General features: G+C 44.4%; 1 protein-coding gene across 3 annotated transcripts in view; it reads left to right on the top strand.

Annotated features, from left to right (window-relative positions):
- LOC140481007 (leucine zipper putative tumor suppressor 3-like) overlaps positions 1-22,596 on the top strand; it is a 201,181-nt gene that overhangs the window by 120,806 nt on the left and 57,779 nt on the right. Inside the window, exon 1 of one of the 3 annotated variants that reach the window (XM_072576618.1) lies at positions 11,083-11,199. The exons of the other annotated variants lie outside the window; for them this stretch is intronic. The gene's annotated coding sequence lies outside the window, so the exon portion shown is untranslated. Of the gene's footprint in view, positions 1-11,082; positions 11,200-22,596 lie in introns of those variants that run through there. 3 annotated transcript variants of the gene reach the window in all.

A 22,596-nucleotide genomic window follows, 5' to 3' on the forward strand; every position in this document is an offset into this window, starting at 1 on the left:
TTCCTCCCACAATCTAAAAAATGTGTAGGTTAGGTGAATTGGCCATGCTAAATTGCCCGTAGAGTTAGGTGAAGGGGGTAAATGTAGGGGAATGGGTCTGGGTGGGTTACGCTTTGGCGGGTCGGTGTGGACTTGTTGGGCCGAATGGCCTGTTTCCACGCTGTAAGTAATCTAATAATTAAACACCTTAAAAATCCCACTTTGATAAGAATGTAAGGCCTTGAAAGGGACAGGGAGCTGAAGTCCAAACTGAGAGCTGTGGTTATCAGATGGGAACAAATAAATCCACTAGGACATTAAAGTAAACCTTCTCTTCTCAGAGGATCTGGGAGTCAGCACCATATGGGATCAAGACAGATTACATTAGTTCATTGAAAGGGTGAGGTAGGAGCCTTTTGTAGAACAACATAGCGTTGGCCTATAGAGTCCAATGATAATGTCTCCTGTGGAAGGAGTACAATTTAATTCATTAGGTTTAATTAATTTAATTGTTGAGTAATCTTCTGGGACTGCTCCACAGTGATCTTCTGACAAACGCATCGTGGCATTATTAAACCGTGGAGGGAGATCAGGGTGGAATTTTTCACCATTTATAGTTTACTTTTTCCAGTTGATGTAAACACAACCATGGTTCGAGAAATCAACACTGGAGCTCTTTGTGTTTTAGGGGCAGAATGAATGAGTTGGCAAAGAGAGGTCTCCAGGGACTTTCATGCTGGGCACAGGTGATAGAAGGTGTTAAAAGGAATGTGAGAGTTAAAGTCACTGTGTGTTTCTTATATTGCTGTTTTCACTTTGGTAGGAGAATGACCCATCCCTATCTTTGGACTTTCTGATGAGCTATCCGAAAGGGTGGGTGAGGATTGACTGTTGATGTGTGGTGTGGCATGGATTTAAAGGGTTCTCTGATCAAGTGCCATACAGAAGGCGAAGCAGCAAAGCTGAAGCTCATGCTATGAATACACAGCTGCCTGAGTGACAGACACAAAATTTTACTCGTGTTTAGCCCACCGTCCTGATTTATTAATCGATGAAGAGTTCACCCAGGAAATAAATGCGGCCCTGCTGACAGCTGACAGTTGATTGGCTGAGAATAGCCTGGAGGCAGGATTTCTGCCCCTCCTAGAGACAAAGCCATGCATTGGGGAGTTGCAGCCAGTTTGATGGTCGGCAGTCACAGCAGTGCCATGGAGGAACGGTGGCCACTGTTGGGACTGCAGGCAATCCCCATGACGCCTGTCATTCAGGTCCAGTACCAAGGAAAGTGGGGGACTTTCGACAGACCTGGCCTCAAAGGCCCCAATGAAGGAGAGAGGATGACGGTGGTGGGGAAGGGGTGGCTGTGGAGGGTTTTCTTGGGATTCCCCAATGGGTGCAGCAAAGACATTTTGCTGACAGCAGTCACCCCCGACCTGACGTTCCCATTAATTGTCTGAATAAGGGGTTCAGTGGGCCCAGTGATGTGGTGTGGCCATGCACTGGATTTTACAAAGCACTCCCCTTCAAGCATACTACCAGGGAAGCGTAAAACAGACCAAAATGGTGAACATGGTTTTTCAGGTTGGCAGCAGATGTATAGTGGGGTTGCCCATGACGTAATACCGGGATCTATAATATCTCTTGCTATAGTATAGTAATGAATAAGACTTGGGTATAGGGCACAATGTGCAGAACAACAAAGAAGGATAGTGCTAGATTTCACATGAGCTAGTGAGATGGACAGACAACTGAAATGTAGAGAAGGGAAGTGTGGAGTGTCACATTTTCACCCAGTGGATGATACGCATTGGACGGAAGGATCTGTTTCTGTCCTGTACATCGCTATGACTCTATGAAGTTAAATTTGGCATGTGGGCTGCCAGTTTTGGTACCGAACAACACCCCCTCCCCAGTGTCTTTTCTGAGTGAGCTGAGGGGTGTGTGGGCATGTATTGACTAGCCCTGACCTCCTTTACATCCCCTCCCCACTGAAACATCCAATGAGGGATATTTAAAAGTCAGCTCTTTGTTTCCAAACCTGAGCATCACGTTTTATAAAGGATGAGAAGGCATTGGAGAGGGTCGCGAGGAGATTTATGAGAATGGTTCCAGGGTCTTCAGTTACTTGAATAGACTGGTGACATTGTGATTGTCTTCCTGAAGGGAAGGCGATGCTCTGTTGGTATTATTGCTTGACGATTGATCCAAAAAACTGAACTAATGTTCTGGGGACCAGGGTCCGAATCCCACGATGGCAGATGGTGGAATTTGAATCCAGTATCAAAAAAATCTGGATTAAGAATCCACAGATGACTATGAAACCATTGTCGATTGCTGGAAAAATCCATCTGGTTCACTAATGGCCTTCAGGGAAGGAAACTGCCATCCTTATCTGGTCAGGTCTATATGTAACTCCAGACACAGCAACGTGGTTGACTCTCCTAAGCACTCTCTGAAATGGTCTATTTAGCCACTCAGTTGTATGAATCTCTTCGAAGTCTCTGCAAAGAAACGAAACCGGACAGATCACCTGGCATCCACATAGGTACTGGAAAAGACAATGGCAAAAACAGCCCTGACCACCCTGCACAGTCCTCCTCACTAACATCCGGGGCCTAATGCCAAAATTAGTCTCACAGACTAGTCAAGCAACAGCCTGTAGTCATTCTGATACCTTACAGACAGATAGACTGTCCCAGACACCATGATCACCTTCCCTGGATATGTCCTGTCCCAGCATATATTCAGGACCGAGTTGCCTTGGGATCCTCAATATTGACTTCGCACCCCATGAAGTCTCAAAGCTTCAGGTTAAACATAGCAAGGAAACCTCCTCCTGCTGATTACTACATACTGTCCTCCCTGTGCTGATGGATCAGTGCTACTCCATGTTGAACAATATTTAGAGGAAGCACTGAGGGTGACAAGGACATAAAGTGTACTCTGGGTGGGGGTTTTCAATATCCATTACCAAGAGTGACTCGGCAGCAGTATACAGGTTGAGCTGATCAGCTCCTAAAGGACATAGCTGCTAGACTGGGTCTGTGGCAGGTGGTGAGGGAAAGATAAAGTTGACCACATCCTTAGTAATCTGTCGGCTACAGATGCATCTGTCCATGACAGTATCAGTAAGAGTGACCACTGCACAGTCCTTGTGGAGACTAAATCTCCTCTTCATGTTGAGAATACCCTCCATTGTGTTGCGTGGTATTATCATTGTGGTAAATGGGACAGACTTCAAACAGATCGAACAACTAAAGACTGGGCATCCATGAGGCGCTGTGAGCATCAACAGCAACAGAATTGTACTCCAGCAGAAGCTGTAACCTCATGACCCATCATATCCCCCACTCAACCGTTACCATCAAGCCAGGGGATCAACCCTGGTTCAATGGAGAACACAGGAGGGTATGCCAAGAGCAGCACCAAGCATACCTGAGAATGAGGTGTCAACCCAGTGAAGCCATCAAACTGTATTACTTGTATTCCAAACAGCATACGCAGCAAGTGATAGACAGAACTAAGTGATCCTACAACCATAAAGATCAGATCTAAGCTCTGCAGTCCTGCCACAGCTAGTCCTGAATGGTGGTGGATGATTAAACAACTCACTGGAGGAAGAATCTTCACAAATATCCCCATCCTCAATGATGGAAAAACCCAGCACATCAGATAAGGCTGAAGCATTCGCAGCAATCTTCAGCCGGAAGTGCCAAGTGGATGATACATCTTGGCCTGCCCCAGTTGTCTCCAGCATCACAGATACCAGTCTTCAGCCAATTTGATTCACTCCATGTGATATCAAGAAACAGATAGAGACACTGCATACTGCAAAGGTTGCATACCCTGACAACATTCTGGCAATAGTACTGAAGACGTGTGCTTCAGAACCTGCCGCTCCCCTAGCCCAGCTGATCCAGTACAGTTACAACAGTGGCATCTACCCGATAACATGGAATGTTGCCCAGTATACCCAGTGCACAAAAAGCAGGACTAATCCATCCCGACCAATTATCACCCCATCAGTCTACTCTCAATCATAAGGAAAGTGATGGAAGGTGTCAACGGTGCTATCAAGCTGTTTAGCCTGCTCAGGGAATGAATGAATGAGTGAATGAATTTAAATGAATGATTTTATTGCCGTGTGTGTTTTACAGTGAAAAATATAGTGAAAACTTCCACCATTGTCATGATCAGGTACGATTTTGAATAGTTTAAGAATAATTCTTTTAGAAAATTATAGCTTAAAAAGTGTCCGTAACATTTCCATCACTGGTTCGTCACTGCGAACGCTGGATCCAACCAACATCGAAGTTGCCAATCCTCAGATGCCACCTTTCGCTGCTGGGCCTACCCTCACCATCATTGCTTCCACTGATGTAGCAGCTGATACCTGCTCCCATGCTTGGCTCTCAGCCAGCCGCCTCCTCACTGCTGTCTACCAGGGTCCTGTTCCGGGCTGATCAATTGAATCACCACTGTCTACCAGGGTCCCGCTCCGGGATCAACAATTACCCCACCACTGTCTACCATGGCCCTGCTCTACATTCACCAATCACCTCACCACCATCTACCAGTGTCCCATTCCGGGATCACCAATCACCTCTCTACCATCTACCATGGTCCTGCTCCAGGATCACCAATCAACTCACCACCATCTACCAGTGTCCCATTCCGGGATCACCAATCACCTCTCTACCATCTACCATGGTCCTGCTCCAGGATCACCAATCAACTCACCACCATCTAACAGGGTCCCGCTGTGCGATCACCAATCACCCTCCCACTGTCTACCAGGGGCCTGCTCCTGGATCACCAATCGCCTCACCACTATCTACCAGGGTCCTGCTCTGGGCTCACTAATCGCCTCATCACCATCTACCAGTGTCCCGCTCCGGGATCACCAATCACCTCACCACTATCTACCATGGTCCTGCTCCAGGATCACCAATCACCTCACCACTATCTACCATGGTCCTGCTCCAGGATCACCAATCACCTCACCACTATCTACCATGGTCCTGCTCCAGGATCACCAATCACCTCACCACTCTCTACCATGGTCCTGCTCCAGGATCACCAATCACCTCACCACTATCTACCAGGGTCCCGCTCCGGGATCACCAATCGCCTTATCATTGTCCACCAGGGTCCCACTCCGGGATCACCAATCACCTCACCACTGTCTACCAGGATCCCACTCTACGCTCACCAATCGCCTCACCACCATCTACCAGACTCCCGTCCGGGGATCACCAATCGCCTCACTACCGTCTACTAGAGTCCCGGCTCGGCCTCACCAATTGCCTCACCACCGTCTACCAGGGTCCCGCTCCGGGCTCACCAGTCACCCCATGCTCTGGACCCCAATGAAACCACCTTCTGTTTTCTACCTTCTCTGTCGATACTGTCGCTGTCGATGCCGCCACGATTGAGCTCTCTCTAGAAGGTAAATAGAACGAAAAGCTAAATAGGAAACGAATGAGAAAAGAAGCAAGAAAAGAAAAGCAGATGGAGTCAACAAGTCCTGGGCACCGGGTTTGAACAGTTTGGGGGTTCCTGATTGGGATTTGATCAGTTTGGGGGTTCCTTGCTGGGATTTGAACGGTTTGAGGTCTTCTCGCTGGGATTTGAACAGTTTGAGGTCTTCTCGCTGGGATTTGAACAGTTTGGGGGTTCCTGACTGGGATTTGAAGAGTTTAAGGGTTCCTTGCCGGGTTTTGAACAGTCTGGGGGTACCTTGCTGGGATTCGAACAGTTTGAGGTCTCCTCGCTGGGATTTGAATAGTTTGAGGGGTTCCTCGCTGGGATTTGAACAGGTTGGGGGTTTCTTGCTGGGATTTGAACAGTTTGAGGGTTCTTTGCTGGGGCTTGAACAGCTTGAGGTCTCCTCACTGGGATTTGAATAGTTTGAGGGGTTCCTCGCTAGGATTTGAACAGTTTGGGGGGGGTTCCTCGCTGGGATTTGAACAGTTTGAGGTCTCCTCACTGGGATTTGAACAGTTTGAGGTCTCCTCACTAGGATTTGAACAATTTGAGGTCTCATCGCTGGGATTTGAACAGTTTGAGGTCTCCTCACTGGGATTTGAACAATTTGAGGTCTCCTCACTGGGATTTGAACAGTTTGGCGGTTCCTCACTGGGATTTGAACAGTTTGGGGGTTCCTCACTGGGATTTGAACAGTTTGCGGGTTCCTCACTGGGATTTGAACAGCCATTCATCTTGAGCCTATTCTGCCATCCAGTCAGATTGTGACTGATCTAAACAACTCAGACCATGTAAAACAACTCATTGAGATTTGGACTGAATTGTAGCCCTGTTTCTTTGCTTCATATCTCTCTGTATGCACCTACCCTTTGCTTGCAAACAACATTTGCTGGAATTATTGCTGTGAAATCAATCATGACTTATAAACGCAACAGCAGTACTTTCTGGAACAAATACCTCAATCACTTATCTTGATTACAAATTGAACTAAAATCATTCCTCTTTATTCCAATATAAGGAAGAGTTTAACAGGGTAAAATTCTCCATTACAGTGAGCAATAATCTTTCACAAAACCACCCACATGATTTTTGGTTCAGTTAACATTTGATCAAACTCTGGTAGTGAGGGTTGCACAGTGGTGAGCACTGCTGCCTCACAGCACCAGAGACCCAGGTTCAATTCCCCGCCTCAGGCAGCTGTCAGTATGGAGTTTGCACATTCTCCCCATGTCTGCATGGGTTTGCGCCGGTTTCCTCCCGCAGTCCAATAATGTGCAGGTTAGGTGAATTGGTCATGCTAAATTGCCCATAGTATTAGGTAAAGGGGTAAATGTAGGGGACTGGGTCTGGGTGGGTTGCTCTTCGGAGGGTCGGTGTGGACTTGTTGGGCTGAAGGGCCTGTTTCCACACTGTAAGTAGTCTAATCTAAAAAATTGTTCCTCACCCTCCTGCAACCTGATCAAAGGGCTTGGCCAGAATCTCTGGGCCATTCTGTCAAACAAATTGAGAGTATGTGGGGACATTAGACACAAAGTTGAGAGTGTGTTGCTGGAAAAGCACAGCAGGTCAGGCAGCATCTGAGGAGCAGGAAAATAGACATTTTGGGCCAGATCCCTTCCTGATGAAGAACAGTTGAATCAAAACAGCTGAGAAGTAAGTGAAGGGGATTGATTTAATTTAGTTACAGAGATAATTACAAGAACATTAAAAATAAGACAGTGCTGGAGACAAATCAAATGACTGGAATAACATGCTAGGTATAAGAGTCTCATGCTGAGGACCTAACCAAGGTAACAAGTAATCCAAAACTGTACAAACTAATTAAGGTAGAGAGATCATGACAATTTATCACGGTGATGGTGTCAAAACAGGACAGTAAGGAAGATTTTACAGATACAGAACAGTGTAGTGGGGGTTACATGTAGTGCAACATGAATCCAAGATCATGGTTGACACTGTCTTCATGGGTAAGGAACATGGCTATCAGTGTCTGTTCGGCGATTCTGAGTTGTTGTGTATCTCGAAGGCCGCCTTGGAGAATGCTTACCGGAAGATTGCAGAGTGAATGTCCTTGACCACTGAAGTGTTCCCCAACTGGGAGGGAACATTCCTGTCTGGTGATTGTTGCGCGGTGTCCATTCATTCATTGTCATAACATCTGCATAGTCTTGCCAATATACCATACCTCGGGGCATCCTTGCCTGCAGTGGATGAGATAGACAACACTGGCCGAGTCACATGAGTACCTGCCATGTATGTGGTGGGTGGTGTTCCCATGTGTAATGGTAGTATACTTGTCGACACTCTGACATGTCTTGCAAAGGTTGCCATGACAGGATTGAGTGGGTGTCATGAGCGATGTTCTCCTGAAGGCAGGGTAGTTTCCTGTGAACGGTGTTCTGTTTAAGATTTGGCAGTTGTTTGAAGGTAAGAAGTGTGTGCATAGGGATGATCTTGGTGAGATTTTTGTTGTCATCAATGATATGTTGAAGACTATGAAGAATATGGCATAGGTTCTCTGCTCTGGCAAAGTATTAGATGATGAAGGGTACTCTATCGGTCATGTCCTGTGTCTGTCTTCTGAGGAGGTCATTGCAGTTTTGCGCTGTGGCACATTCGGCACTGATGACTGATGGGTTGAGCATTGTATCTGGTTCTTATGAGGGTGTGTTTCAGCATCTGTCGGTGTCCGTCGCATTCCTCCTCGTCTGAGCAGATCTTGTGTACACTCCAGGCTTGTACAAGGGGATGGCTTCTTCAACATGTTTAGCATGGAAGATAGAGAAGTGCAGCATCGTGAGGTTATCTGTGGGCTTGTGATAGAGTAAGGTACTGATGTGTCTGTCCTCGCTGGAGATGTGTGTATCTAAGAATGAGACTGACTCTAAAGAGTGGTCTATGGTAAGCCTGATGGTGTGATAAAACCTGTTGACATTGTTGTGAAGTTGTTTCAGTGATTCCTCGCCATGAATCCAGAGGAAGAAAATGTCGTCAATGTATCTGGTGTATAAGTGTTGTTCGGAAGTCCTGTGCAGCAAAGAAGTCTTGCTCGAACTTGTGCATGAAAGTATTGAAGTACTGGGATGTAAATGTTATCCCCATGGCTGCTCTGTGTGTCTGGATGAAGAACTGGTTGTCGAAGGTGAAGTCATGGATGAAGAGAATGAGTTGTAGAATGGTGTCTGGAGATTGGCAATTGTTGGTATTGAGTACTGAGGATGTTGCAGTGATGCTGTCTTTATGGGGGATGCTGGTGTAGAGTGCCAAAATGTCCACTGTCACGACGAATGTTCCTGGTTTGACTGGTCCATGGGTGCTGAGTTTCTCTAAAACATCTGTAGTGTTACAACAGATCTGCCCATTGATATCTCTGCCTATAAGTTCTGTAATTTTGTTCACTTCACCTGATGGAAAACATCCCCCAACACCTTCCCTTTAAGCCTCCCCCCACCTCAGGACTGTACTTTTCAATAAAATCACCTCTCATTCTTCTAATGTCCAATGGGAATGGGCCTAACCTAAGCAACCTGGTGATTGTTGCGCGGTGTCCATTCATTCATTGTCATAACATCTGCATGGTCTTGCCAATATACCAGCCAGCACTATGAAAGTTTTTAATTTTTAGTAAACATGTTGGACTGTAACCTAATGTCGTGTGACTTCTGAATTTATTCACCCCAGTCTAACATTGGCACCTCCCACATCAGATTGAAAAATGAAAACTTAGACCAAATAACTCAGTTTCTTCCTCCAGAGATGCTTCCTGACTTACTCAGTGTTCCCCAAAAGTTCCCCATTCTTGTTTCTGTTTCCTGCATCCATGATATTTTGGTTTTATTTTACAGGAAGCAAAAGTATTCTGTTTGTGTTCAAACAGAAAATACAATTCCACTTTGTTTCTCCAAACATGAAAGCACTCCAAACATCAGCCTGACCCTGCTTTCTTTTTTCAGTTCCCCCATGGGAGCTGCACCCATTCCTAGTTGCCCTTGAGAAGGTAGTGGTGAACTGTCTTCATGAACTGCAACAGTTCATTTGGTGCAGCTATAGCCACAATGCTGTTGGGGAGGGAGTTCCATGACTTTGGCCCAAAATTCTTCCAGTTCCTGTGTGACAAAAGACAGAATTGCAGACTTTGTGGGTAACTGTTTCTTTGGAAGAGGATTGCTTGTGAAAGACACATTGACTGAAAGGATGATGGAAATGTTTAAGTAAAAATTTTCAAAAGGGAATTGTCCATATAATGAAAAGGAAACCGTTATAGTGCTGTGGGTGAAGAGCTGGAGAGTGACCCAAATCTTTTCAAAGAGGCAGCACAGATGTGATGGGATGAATAGTCTCATTCAGGGATAAAGGGTATAAAAAGAGGGCAGTCTTGCCAGTGTTATAAAAGGCGTGGGTGAGACCATACTTGGAGTACTGAACAGATTGGTTACCTTCCTGGGATGAGAGTTGTCTTATGTGGAAAGGTTGCTCAGGTTAGGCCCATTCCCATTGGACATTAGAAGAATGAGAGGTGATTTTATTGAAAAGTACAGTCCTGAGGTGGGGGGAGGCTTAAAGGGAAGGTGTTGGGAGATGTTTTCCACTTTGCAGTGTTCTAGAAATAGGGCTCAGTTTGAAAACGTGGTCTCCCATTTAAGATAAAGATGAGGGGGAATTTCCTTTCTCCGAGGATTATTGGTGTTTAAAATTCTGTACCACAGGAGCGTTGGAGACTGGGCGATTGAATATAGTCAAGACTGACTTAGATTGATTTTTGATCAGAGGAGGCAGGAGTTACTGGGGGACAGGCAGAGAAGTGGAGTTAAAACCACAACAGACTAGCCATGATTGTATTGACGAGCGGAAAGGGTTCCTGGGGTGGACTGGCCTTTCATTCTGGTGTATTGTGCTAGTGTGATACCAAAAACAATGTCAATTCCGCATGTCAAGTGGTTATATTGCTGCCTGAACTGCTGTGCTCTTCCAGCACCACTAATTCAGAATCTGGTTTCCAGCATCTGCAGTCATTGTTTTTACCAAGTGGTTATAATGCTGAGCATTGTGAACTAGTGAAGACGAGGGTTGGTCTGTAAACCTATCTCAGTGCAGGCACTTTGCATCTGCAGTCATTGTTTTTACCACTACGAAGAGCTGTGCAATTGGTGGTGAAACTTGAGCTGATCAGTTCCCCAGTGACAGAGCTGTTTGAAAGGAGAGCAGGAACAGGCAGTCACCAAGTCTCTCTTGGACGTTACTGCCTTCAATGAAAGCCAGGGCTTTTTTTCAGAATGAAATCTAATGGACAAAAGTGACAGTGGCGAAGTAGTTAAATGTGAATGCACTGTAATCTTTCCTGATCCTGACCGACGAGCAGGGTGACGGAACAGCGTAATATAGGGTTGGAGTTTTGTTTTTAACAACTTGAAGTGGGGATCCCACGAGTGAGTGCAGCGACAGCAGTAAACAGGGCTGCTAGATGCAGATGAGGATGGGGAGGAGAGCCAATAGCGTGAGGGTGAGCGCATCGACATGGGGAGAGCGGGCCAATGGGAGAGTATCAGGGCGGGGCTGGGGCGCTTGGGCTGTGTGTGTCCAGGTGAGTTTCTGTTCTCAGTGCGGGAGCCGGTGCTGGCAAAGGGCAGCGCTGGGCTAAGGCTGAGACTGACATACAGACACAGAGTGGCACTGAGAGTAGGAGAGCGCTGCTATAATTGACCGCCTGCCTCACACTCCGCGAAGATGTTGCAGGTACCGCTCCTCTATAATGTGCTTTCTGATCTAAATCATTGTTTGGAGCAGATTTTTAAACTCACTTCACTCAGATTAGAATTGGCATTATTGTATGGATTGGCAGTCTATTGCGGATCGTATCTACTGTATGCATTTTTGCTTTTCTTTGAACATTTCTGATACCTTTCGCTTGCCTTGCTCATTTCATAATCATATTTTTTTAAAAAAACAATTGATTGTCTCATCGATGGTTTTAGGGAGGTGCAAAGCACTGCTGCTAAAAGCTGCAGGAAATTTTAAAAATCCTGACAGACTGACCTAGGGGCAATGTGACACCAATACCCTTCAGATAGGGAGGACAAGCAGAATGCAAAAGCTGCAACCGACGACAAATCTGAAGACAAATTTTCATAGGAAAATATGGAGTATATTAGGAATATAAAAGTTTAGTGTCTTATGTTTTAATAAAAAGGTTGCGAATAAGGACAGCGATCTGAAAATGAAGTTAGAATCCAGCCGTAAAATCTGTGCTGGAATTGATGTTCCAACAGTGTTCACATTTGTAATATTACCGCCGTTGACGACGTGCATTTAAATAGCACCCAGAATGTCCCAAAACGCTGTGCAGCCAGTAGGGTCTTTTGAAACATACTCGTTGTTGTAATGTAGAATATGCAATCACCAGCGCAAATGCAACTAGCTCCCACAAACAGCAAATATCAAATAATATTTTGATGATATCATAAAAACAGAGTGCTGTAGATGCTGGAGATCAGAAATAAAAACAAAACAAAAATTGTTGTTAGGCCGGTGCACAGCATCTGTGGAGAGAGAAACCGGGTTAATGTTTTCAGTCTGCTGTGACCCTTCTGGAGGATTGTGGGGATTGAGTGGCTATGTGAACTTGAGGTGGAAAATCAGCCACGTATTGAATGGCAGAGCCTGCTTAAGGGGGCTGATTGGCCCAGTCTTGCTCCTATTGAATATGCTGTCTTGTAACCCACAAATGTTTCACTCAGAGCTTCAGAGTGTTACTTATAGCTGAACTTTGACCCCTGTCTCAGGGTCAATATTGTCAAATGACTGCTACAGGCAAAGGATGTAAATGTGCCTGAGAATCAGTACTTACTGTGGATTTAAAGTTGCTGAAGTGAATTCTGTAGCTGGTGAGGTATCTTCCTTTGAATGCACAATGGCCTGGTTGCCCCAGTTGGTCAGGTTCCATGGTAGTGATGAGCAGTGAGTCGGAGAAATGGCTAATATTTCAAACAAACGGCATCCAACTCTCCTGTCATCAAGAATGACTTGTTTCCATTATGAAGCTTACTTGCATTGGTACACCTGTCAATGTATTTGTATTGTGGTCATAAATGTGATGATGATAATGTAGTGTGCAGCAAGTTAGGTTACTTTATTATTGATTCATTTGATTTATTTATTGCCCTGCGTATCTTGTTACAAAGTACGGTGAAAATTGTTGACAGAACTGCTCAATGGGAGGTGCTTAGTGTGTCTCAGCTATATGGTCAAGTTTATTTTTAGCAAATCAGAGTAAGCAACTAAGGATAGGAGGGATTGAAAACAAAACCAAACAGTGAAGTTTGCACCTGCTGGCTGTTGGTCCTGTTGCTGCTATCCATCATCTTCACCAAAGGGGGACTTCGGACTGAAAAGCAAATCTTCAATTCCTGAATCCTCTAGGAATATCTGGGAAGATTTGCAACCCTGTCCAGGACTGAATTCAATTCGGCCAATGATTTGAACTGAAGTAAACTGCTAAAATCCATCTGTGTCTTCTTTCTTTGTTGCTGCCGAGTATATTCTGCATTATTTCCCTTCTGGAAGGGTACTGTTTGCTTTGACGCAGTTGTCGTGGCGATGCCTGTGGTAACAGATAGGATCTGAGATGATGAGGCTGCAGGAGCAAGCAGGAGAATGTTGGGTTGGATGGGGGAATAGGGTTTTGGGGTTTTGGCAGCCACCAGGTGGAGAGAGGAGACTGAGAGAGTTGCCAGGAATCCAGGGAGGAGGCGGTGTTTCTGCAGTGGAGCCTTTACTGTCAGCAGAGGCTGTTTACTGAGCAATGGGGTTGCAGGAGCTGAATAATGATTTCAGATCCTTCAGCTGGGTGGCAGCTTCCCCTTCAAGCCCAATGGTGTAATTGGAGCACAGTTTGTATTTCTAGAGATGGACCCCTATCCCAACCCAGAATCTGAATTTCAGGTTGAGCAGGTTAGTTGCATTTGCCTGATATTGAATTTCTTGCTCAATTTACTCTCAAACCTTAGACACTGCTTATGAAAAAGAGAGGTGAAGGGAGAGGTACAATACGATTGATGGCTAATTCACCATCACCCACTTATGCCGTCATCCCGATGTTAAAATTGTCCTTACTGGGTTCGTACCAAAGCTGGGATTTGCACTCTCTTTCAGTCTGTATGGCACCATTGGATCATTAGGAGACAGAGTCATCAGAGCATGATATTCTGTTCACCACCTTTCATTGTATTTCTGCCTCTAATGACGTTGAGGTCTTTGTTCCGATCAACTGCTTCGTAAACACCAAACAGCAGTCAACACCAGTGGCAGAGTGGTAGTGTCCCTGCCTCTATGCTAGGAGATCTGGGTTCAAGTCCCACTTGCTCCAGAGGTGTTTCATTACATCTCTAATCAGCCTGATTAGGAAAAAATACACACCATCTACCATGAGACCTTGCTAGACCTGTGTGGTAATTCAAGATACAGTATTATATGCCTGGATGTGTGCTCACACCAATGCTTAGCAAGGTGTTCTACCCTTAAAGCCCAAGACATTGACATGGCATAGTCCAGCCAGATTGAACAACTGTTCCTGCAGATTAAAATCGGTTTTGTTGCATTTTCACTGAAACAGCCTGAATATTCAATTATTTGGCTGATTGGATCCTTACAACCAGTACAGTAAAGAAAAGCTCACACTTGTCCAATAAGCATTAACTTTAATCAGTGTTTACACAGTAAAGGTACCATAGTTACAGAGAGCTGCTGTCTCTTTTAAGGGTTCTGACTGGTGGTACTTCAACCTGAGGGGGAGGGGTGAGGTTCAGAAGACAGGGCCTTCATGGTAATCTCAGTTTATGGGTGGCACAGTGGCTTGTGGTTAGCACTGTAGCCTCACAGCTCCAGGGTCCCAGGTTTAATTCCAACCTCAGGTCACTGTCTGTATGGAGTTTGCACATTCTCCCCGTGTCTGCATGGCTTTCCTCCGGGTGCTCCAGTTTCCTCCCACAGTCCAAAGATGTGCAGGTCAGGTGAATTGGCCATGGTAAATTGCCCATAGCGTTCAGGGATGTGTGGGTTAGGTGTATAATTCAGGGGAAATGTAGGGGAATGGATCTGGGTGGGTTACTCGTCAGAGGGTCAGTGAGGACTTGTTGGGGCCAATGTTCTTTTCCACACTGTCGGGTTTCTGTGATTCAGCTGGGGATATGGGAATTAAACCTGCATGTTGGGGTCACTCTGCATCACCATCTGGCTAACTAGCCCAAATAATTTTGAGTCACCCTGATCAGAGATGTTATTGCACACCTCTCGATCAAGTGGGACTTGAACCCAGGTCACCTGGCTGAGAGATAGGGACACTACACAGCACCACAAGAGCCCCCTGCTAACAAGTCCAAACAACACAGCATGATTGATAACGTATGTCATGCTTTTAACTTATCACTTTGAATAATTCCTGTTACTATCACCATCACTGGCAGACTGACTGATAACCACAAGTATCACTCAAATGGTATAGAGTTCTGATATTTGCTCAGACTCAATAAAAAGACTCTTAAGTGGATGTTTTTCCAATTTATTTTTTAGTTGTGGGCCTCACTGGAAAGGTCAGTATTTATTGCCAATTTCTAATTTCCCTTCAGAAGGTGATGGCTTTTTTTTTCTCCTGGAATGGCTACATCCACGTGGGGAAGATATTTCCACATTGCTGCTCATTAGGGAATTCTTGGGTTTTGACCTAGTGATGAAATTGGAATGATTTTCCATATTTTATGAGGGCATAGTAGAAACATTTCACACCCAGTTACTTTGTTAGGGATATGCTAGTGATGACATTGGGTTGAGTTCGAGAGAATCTGGTGTTTTGCTGCAGCAAAAAGACAAAAGCTGATTCATTGCAATGTAAAAGCTGGGAGTTCCCCATCCCTTCTTTTATGGCAGTCCTTATTCCACAGTAACTGCTCAATGTTCTGGCTACTGACAATGGCCAGAATCCTGTTCCCTCTTCAGATGTAAGGAGCATTTCTTGCCCTACTTTAAAAGGAAGGCTCATTGTATAAACTGTATTGCTGTTGCTGCTCATGTTTCATCCACCTTGTCCTGACTTCAGTCATTTGATTTTCAGAGTTACTTTTTTTCAGGAATAATGCTGTTCCCGCTATTACATGAGCTGTTTGCATGCGATCTTAGTCTCAATCTTGGCTTTGTGATGATTTGTCAGAGCAGTGAGCAAAGTGACAATAGTATTGAGAAAAAAGAATACACTAGAAATAAGGTTGATTGAAATTGATGGTGTCACACTGGAACAAATAGATCAAATTATCTATTGAGGACAAATGATGTAGAAATTGGAAGAAGGATGGAGATGGCCAAAAGTAATTTTATGAAAATGAAGGTTCTATTAATAAGATAAGTCAAGCCTGTAAAATAAACAAAAAGCTCAGAGGTGCTATATTCTACCTACTTGAGCCTGTATGTCTCAGAGACCTTACACTAAGTAAAGATCTATGAAAGAAAAGAGTGGCATTTGAAAGCAGATGCTAAGGTGTATTCTAAGAATTTCATATCACAGAATATAGAGAACATTAGACAAATGAGGTCTTTGCGATTACAGGAGGAAAGTGATATCCAGAAAAGAAAATGTCCATATTTCACCATTGAACTCACGGAAAAACAATCTCTTCTAGAAGACAAAGAGAGGGGCAGCTGAAAGATGGATTGTGATGGGGCAGTTCGATGGTGGATGTCACAGAGCAATTATATATAAGCTGCAGTACATGTGTGAGGATAGCATAAGATGTATGACGCTGGTATACTTTGACAGCAGATCCCCTGGCCAGAGCAGTTACATATCGTAGAAGAACAAGAGGAATTCGGGAATCCTCATCCGTGAATCACAAGAAGCTAACATCCAAGTTCAGCGGGTAATAGGGAAGGCAGATGGAATGTAGCCCTGTATTTTAGATTAGATTAGATTCCCTACAATGTGGAAACAGGCTCTTCGGCCCAACAAGTCCACATCGACCCTCTGAAGAGTAACCCACCCAGACACATTTCCCTCTGATTAATACACCTAACACTATGGGCAATTTAGCATGACCAATTCACCTGACCTGCACATCTTTGTGACTGTGGGAGGAAACCGGAGCACCCGGAGGAAACCCACGCAGACACGGGGAGAATGTGCAAACTCCACAAGACAGTTGCCCAAGGCTGGAATCGAACCTGGGACCCTGGTGCTATGAGGCAGCAGTGCTAACTACTGAGCCCATTTCAAAGGGAATAGAGTATAAAAATAGGGAGTCAAAAAGTGTGGTGCTGGAAAAGCACAGCCAGTCAGGCGGCAAATGAGGAGTAGGAGGGTCGGCATTTCAAGCATAAGCTAAATTCCTGTTGAAGAGCTTATGCTCGAAACGTTGACTCTCCTGCTCCTTGATGCTGCCTGATCAGCTGTGCTTTTCCAGCACCACACTTTTTGACTGATCTTTACCACCTGCAGTCCTCCCTTTCTCCTATAAAAATAGGGAGGTTTTGCTAAAACTACACAAGGCACGAATCAGACCACAGCTGGAATATTGCCAACAGTTTTGGGTCCACTATGTAAGGAAAGATATGCTGGCAACGGAGGCAGTCCAGAGAAGGTTCAATAGGCCAATACCAAGTTTGGAGGGACTGTCTTATAAGGAGAGGTTGCACAGATTGGACCTGTACTCAATGAAGTGTAGAAGAATGACAAGTGACATTATTGAAACATTCTGGGTTTTTAAAACATGCTCTTGCTCACCTCACGACTCGAGTATGGACAAATCCCCAGCTGACAGTGAAGGCAAAGAAGTCAGTCTACAAGTCTGCGTCACAAGCACACTGCTGTACGACTGAGAACTGTGGACTATGTATTACCAGACAGGAGAGAAGACCTTCCACTTGAGGAGTATCTGCCGTATCCTGGGCATATCTTGGCAAGACAGAGTGTCCAACACAGCAGTCCTATCTCGCGTTGGTCTTCCCAGCATCTACACTATACTCAGGCAGTGGAGATGGCGTTGGCTGGATACATCCCAAAGGATATCCTCTATGGAGAGCTTGCATCCAGGAAAGACCCACCGGGTGTCTTCAGCTGCACTACGAGGACGTTTGCATGAGGGACGTGAAGGCCTTTGCTGCTGTTACGGAGTCCTGGGAAAGGCTTGCAGCTGACCGCACGAGATGGAGAAGCACCCTGAACCAATATCTCAAAACAGGGCAAAATAAGCCATTCCTGATGGAAGGGCTTTTGCCTGAAACGACGATTCTCCTGCTCCTCAGATGCTGCCTGACCTGCTGACTCTAATCTCCACCATCTGCACTCCTCACTTTCTCCTCGGGGGAAAAGAAGCTGATGAGCGCTGCAGCAGACAAGCGGCTCGAAGGAAGGAGTGCAGCAGCTCGAGCAGATCAACGACCACATGTGACCCCTGCAACCAGGACTGTCACTCCAGCATTGGTCTCTTCAGTCACAAGCAACATTGCTTCAGGGAAGCAGAAAGGCGGAACGAGGATGTAACCCATAGACAGCCATGACCGAAAGGGGCCTCACACACTCACTTACAGGGTTTTTAGAGGACTCACAGGGCAGATGAGGAAAGGTTGTTGCTCCTTGAGGGAGAGATTTGGACCAGAAGGCATAATCTCAGAATAAAAGGTTGCATATTTAAGACAGAGACGAGGAGGAATTTCTTCTCTGAGGGTTATGAATCTGTGGAATTCTTTACTACAGAGGGCCATCGAGGCTGGGTCTTTATTTATGTTCGCGGATTTGTGGAAATCAAGGGTTATCGGGAAAAGGCAGGGAAGTGGAGTGGAGGATTATCAGATCAGCCATGATTTCAGTGAGTGGTGGAGCAGGCTTAATGGGCTGAATGGCCTGCTTCTGCTCCAATGTCTTTTGCTCGTATGGTCTTCAATAGTTAGGCATGGTCACTTAGCCAACCTCCACCCCAAGTCTGTTCCACCTTTCATTGAGATTGTGGCTAATTTGTAAACTAACAACACCTATCACCTTGTTACAGCTTAATGCCTTTGCTGAGCGCAAATCTATCATGCTCCATTTCAAAAGTCTAACAATGGATCCGGTGAGCTTAAATTGGTTTCAGAGCAGCAAAACTAGTGAGGGACAAAAGAAAAATTACACTATGCGCCTGCTTCTGATTGCAAGGCCACAAGACTCCCCAGATTTGATAGAGGTTGACCAGAGGGAATGAGACTCATTTATTCCAGAAAGGACAGAGAGAGAGAAAAACCAGTTAGCTTAAGATTTAATGCAGCTAAAATTTTAGAAGCTACTATTGAAAGGCACTTGGATAATTTCAAGGCAGAACCAATGTGGTTTTATAAAAGGGGACGTTGTATTTAACCAATTTAATTATGTTATTTGAAGAAATTAGCATCTGCTGTAGATAAAAGGGTGGATGTATCGCCCTTAAATTTCCAGGTGGCATTTGTTAAGGTGCCACAACAAAGGTTACTGCGGAAAACAAAGGCGTATGGTATCCAGGGTGATATATGGGTGCAGATAAAAGCTTGGCCAGCCAATAGGAAACAAAGCATAAGCATAAATAGGCAATTTTCTGGCTGGCAAGATATAAGTGGAGTGTCACAGAAATCAGTGCTGGAGCCTTTTTACAGTTTGTACAATTTACTTGGATGAAGGGGTTAAAGGTATTATTGCTAAATTTGCATACGATATAAAAGCAGGTCAAAAAGTAAGTTGTGAAGGAGCCCTAACGAGACTACAATGGGGTATAGACAGGTTACATGAGTGGGTAACGATGTGGAAAATGGATATATTACGGAATAATGTGAAATTGTCCAGTTTGGCAGGAAAAATAAAAAGAACATTTTTAAATGGTGGGAGATCTGAGGTGCAGATAGATTTGGGCATCTTAGTGCATCTTTTGCAAAAGATTAGAATGTAAGTATGGCAAATAATATAGAAGGCTAGGAGAATATTAGAGTTAATTGCAAAGAGAATTGAACACAAAAGTTGAGTAGTTGTGAGTCAGATCTGTAGATCACTGATGAGACTGTATCTGGAGTATTGTGCACATACAGGTACCCAATCCTTTATCCGAAATCCAAAAAGCTCCGAAATCCGAGATTTTTTCGTGGAGTGTGGAGCGTCATTTTGACATGTGAACAGGTGACCCAAGTCCACACCCACATGAATCACTTCACTCAGATGTGACATGGTGGCGTGGCCTAGCACTGGCAGGCATTAATTCTGTCTTAGCACTTGTACTTTTCACACATGCATCTGTTGTTAGGTACTTTTTTAACAATTCACTATGAAAATGTCATTTATTCTGAAATCTGAAGAATTCCTAATTGCGAGAAACAACTGGCCCCAAGGATTTCGGATAAAGGATTGTGTACCTGTATTGGTCTCCTTATTTAAGGAAGGCTATAAATACATTGAAGGTAGTTCAGAGAAGGTTTACTAGAATAATACCAGGAATGGGTAGATTGTTTTATGAGGTGAGGTTGGACAGACTAGGTTTGTGAACATATTCTCTGAATGGGTGGTGAGTCTTTGGAAATTTCTTCCTGAAAAGGTGGGGGAGGCAGAGTCCTTGAATATTGTTAAGACAAAAGTAGATAGTCATTCCACCCCTTGCTTATCAATAATCTATCAGGGATAGGCAGAAATGTGGATTTGAAGTTACAATCAGGTTAGCCATGATCTTATTGAATGGTGGAACAAGCTCAATCGGCCAAGTGGCCTCCTGCTACTCTTAATTCATACGTATGTTTGAGTACTGGATGCAGGCTGGCATCTGTGGGTTGAGCAGAGAACAATGTCAGTGGTCTCTCAATGTCTAGGTTAACACATGCTATCAGGTGACCAAATACTGCAACACTTCCAGAAGAAAGAAAATGCCATAAATTGAGAAGAGTCAGCTTGTGTGAGTGGGAACATGGTAGGGAATGACATGAGAGTGGATAAACTTCAGCAGGGCCAATTCTGGCATTTGAAGAGTCACATTCCCTTTCTGTTGGCTCTCTAGTGCAATAACCAGTATGGTACGCTGGTGCAAAAACAGAAATTGCTGGAAAAGCTCAGCGAGTCTGGCAGCATTGGCGGAGAGAAAGCAGAGTTAGTGTTCGGGGTCCAGTGACCTTTCCTCAGAACTGGTGTTCTGTGCTGTGCTAGGAACACCTTCATACAGTTAGTAAGCAAGCTGAAAAGTCTCTCTTATAGTGAAACACAATTTCCGAGCCCTGATGTGCATGCTTTGTACTCTGCTCTCATGTAAGTCACTTTGAGTCCTTTACTTAAACAAGTACTTAAATTTTAGCCTCACTAATGTTTTTATTAAACCAGAAAGGTATCATTGCAATGCTCATCCTTGGAGTTGACCACAGTTAGATCCATTATTACAGCAGCTTCATAAATCAGCTACTCTGTATATAGATAGGTTGCTGTGCAAATGACATTGGCTGCATGTTTGGGCAGCCTAGGTGGTAACTAAATGTTTTACTGCTGTCACACTAAGATATTCCACCAATATGTTGCCCCAAAATAGTAACATGTTGTAAACGGAGGGATATGCAATTAGTTACAGAAGTTGGGGAAGGAAATTCAAGTCTCCAAGAATGTGCAAGTATACTTTGGCTTGTGGGGTGACTCATTTTATGATATTTTGATTCGCCAACAATAGATTGAAAATTAACAGTGTGTAGAAAACGATGCCAGGCTGTTCTGCCTTTTACTTGTAAGACATTTGCAAGCTGTGAGTTCGCTTACATGTGAGAAAGTTCTCAATGAAATCCTACCTTAAAGATAAAGTCAGCAATGCATGAAAGTCTCATGACAGCTGTCCAGGGTGGCACACACAAGCTGATTTTGTTGACTGTATTTCTTTTGGGGAGGCCGCTTGTTTGGTAGCAGTTTCTCTTGTTTAACCTGATGACATGAGAGCTCATGTGGAAGCTTGGGACTAGCAGGGGGCAGTGTGGTGAGGGTGAGTGTGCAATGAGGGGTTAGGAGGCGTTGTAGAGAAGCTGGAGGTGAAGGTAAGAAAATAAGGGGCCGAAAAGGCCAGTGTCAGTCCTGTTGAAATGGAGGAGCTTGCATTGTGACAATTATTGCTGTTGCATGTGCCCTCCGATAGTGTTCTTCACTGATCGCTGAGTGTCAGCTGAATCTGAAGGTTCAGTCACTTCCAACCAAGTGGGCAGGGCAACTCTGAACACTATCATAAATATTTAATAGAGAATGAACCAAAACAAAAGCGCAATATTACTTCTTCCACATCAAAGAAATGTCCCAAAGACCCCTGTAGCCATCAATGTGTGCCAACCATGAGGTATGTTGACACAAGGACAGGTAGGAAGGTTAGTTGTGAAGAGTACATAAGTTACAAAGAGAGGTTGATAGGTTGAGTGAGTGGACATAAATCTGTTAAATGGAGTCTCCTGTGTGACAATGAGAAATTCTCTATTCAGCAGGATAAATAAAAAGGAAGCATATTGACAGAATGGTGACAGATTGCAGATCTCAGGTGCAGAGGGATCTAGTGTCCTTGTGCATGAATTGTAAAGGTTAGTATACTAATCCACCAAGTAATTAGGAAAGCTATTAGAATGCAGCATTTATTGCGATGGGAAATTGAATATAAAAATGGGAGGTTATACTTAAGTTTTATAGGGTGCCAGTGAGGGGACTGTTGATACTGTATCTGGAGTACTGTGTACAGGATTGGCTTTCTCTATTTAAGGAAGGATGTAAATGCACGTCAGAGAAGGTTTATGAGACTAATTCCTAGAATAAATGGGTTGATTTACAAGAAATATATTTAGGCTGGTCAGTATCCACTGGAGGGAAAAGTAAGAGGTCACTTGATTGAACTACATAGGATTCTGAGGTTTTTTTTTAGTGTATGTGGGGGAATCTAGAAGACGTGGTCATGGTTTGAAAGTAAGGGATTGCCCATGTCAGACTGAAATAAGGAGAACATTTTTCTCAATAGGCCTGTGAGTCATTTAACTCTCTTCCTCAAAAAGCAATGGAACTAAAATCCTTGAATATTTTTAAGACAGATGTAGATAAATTCTTGACAAACGAGGAGGTGAATGGTGGCTAGGAATGTAGAATATTGAATGGCCTCGTGCTGA

Source organism: Chiloscyllium punctatum, chromosome 1 (assembly GCF_047496795.1).
Source record: "Chiloscyllium punctatum isolate Juve2018m chromosome 1, sChiPun1.3, whole genome shotgun sequence".
Lineage (NCBI taxonomy): Eukaryota > Metazoa > Chordata > Chondrichthyes > Orectolobiformes > Hemiscylliidae > Chiloscyllium > Chiloscyllium punctatum.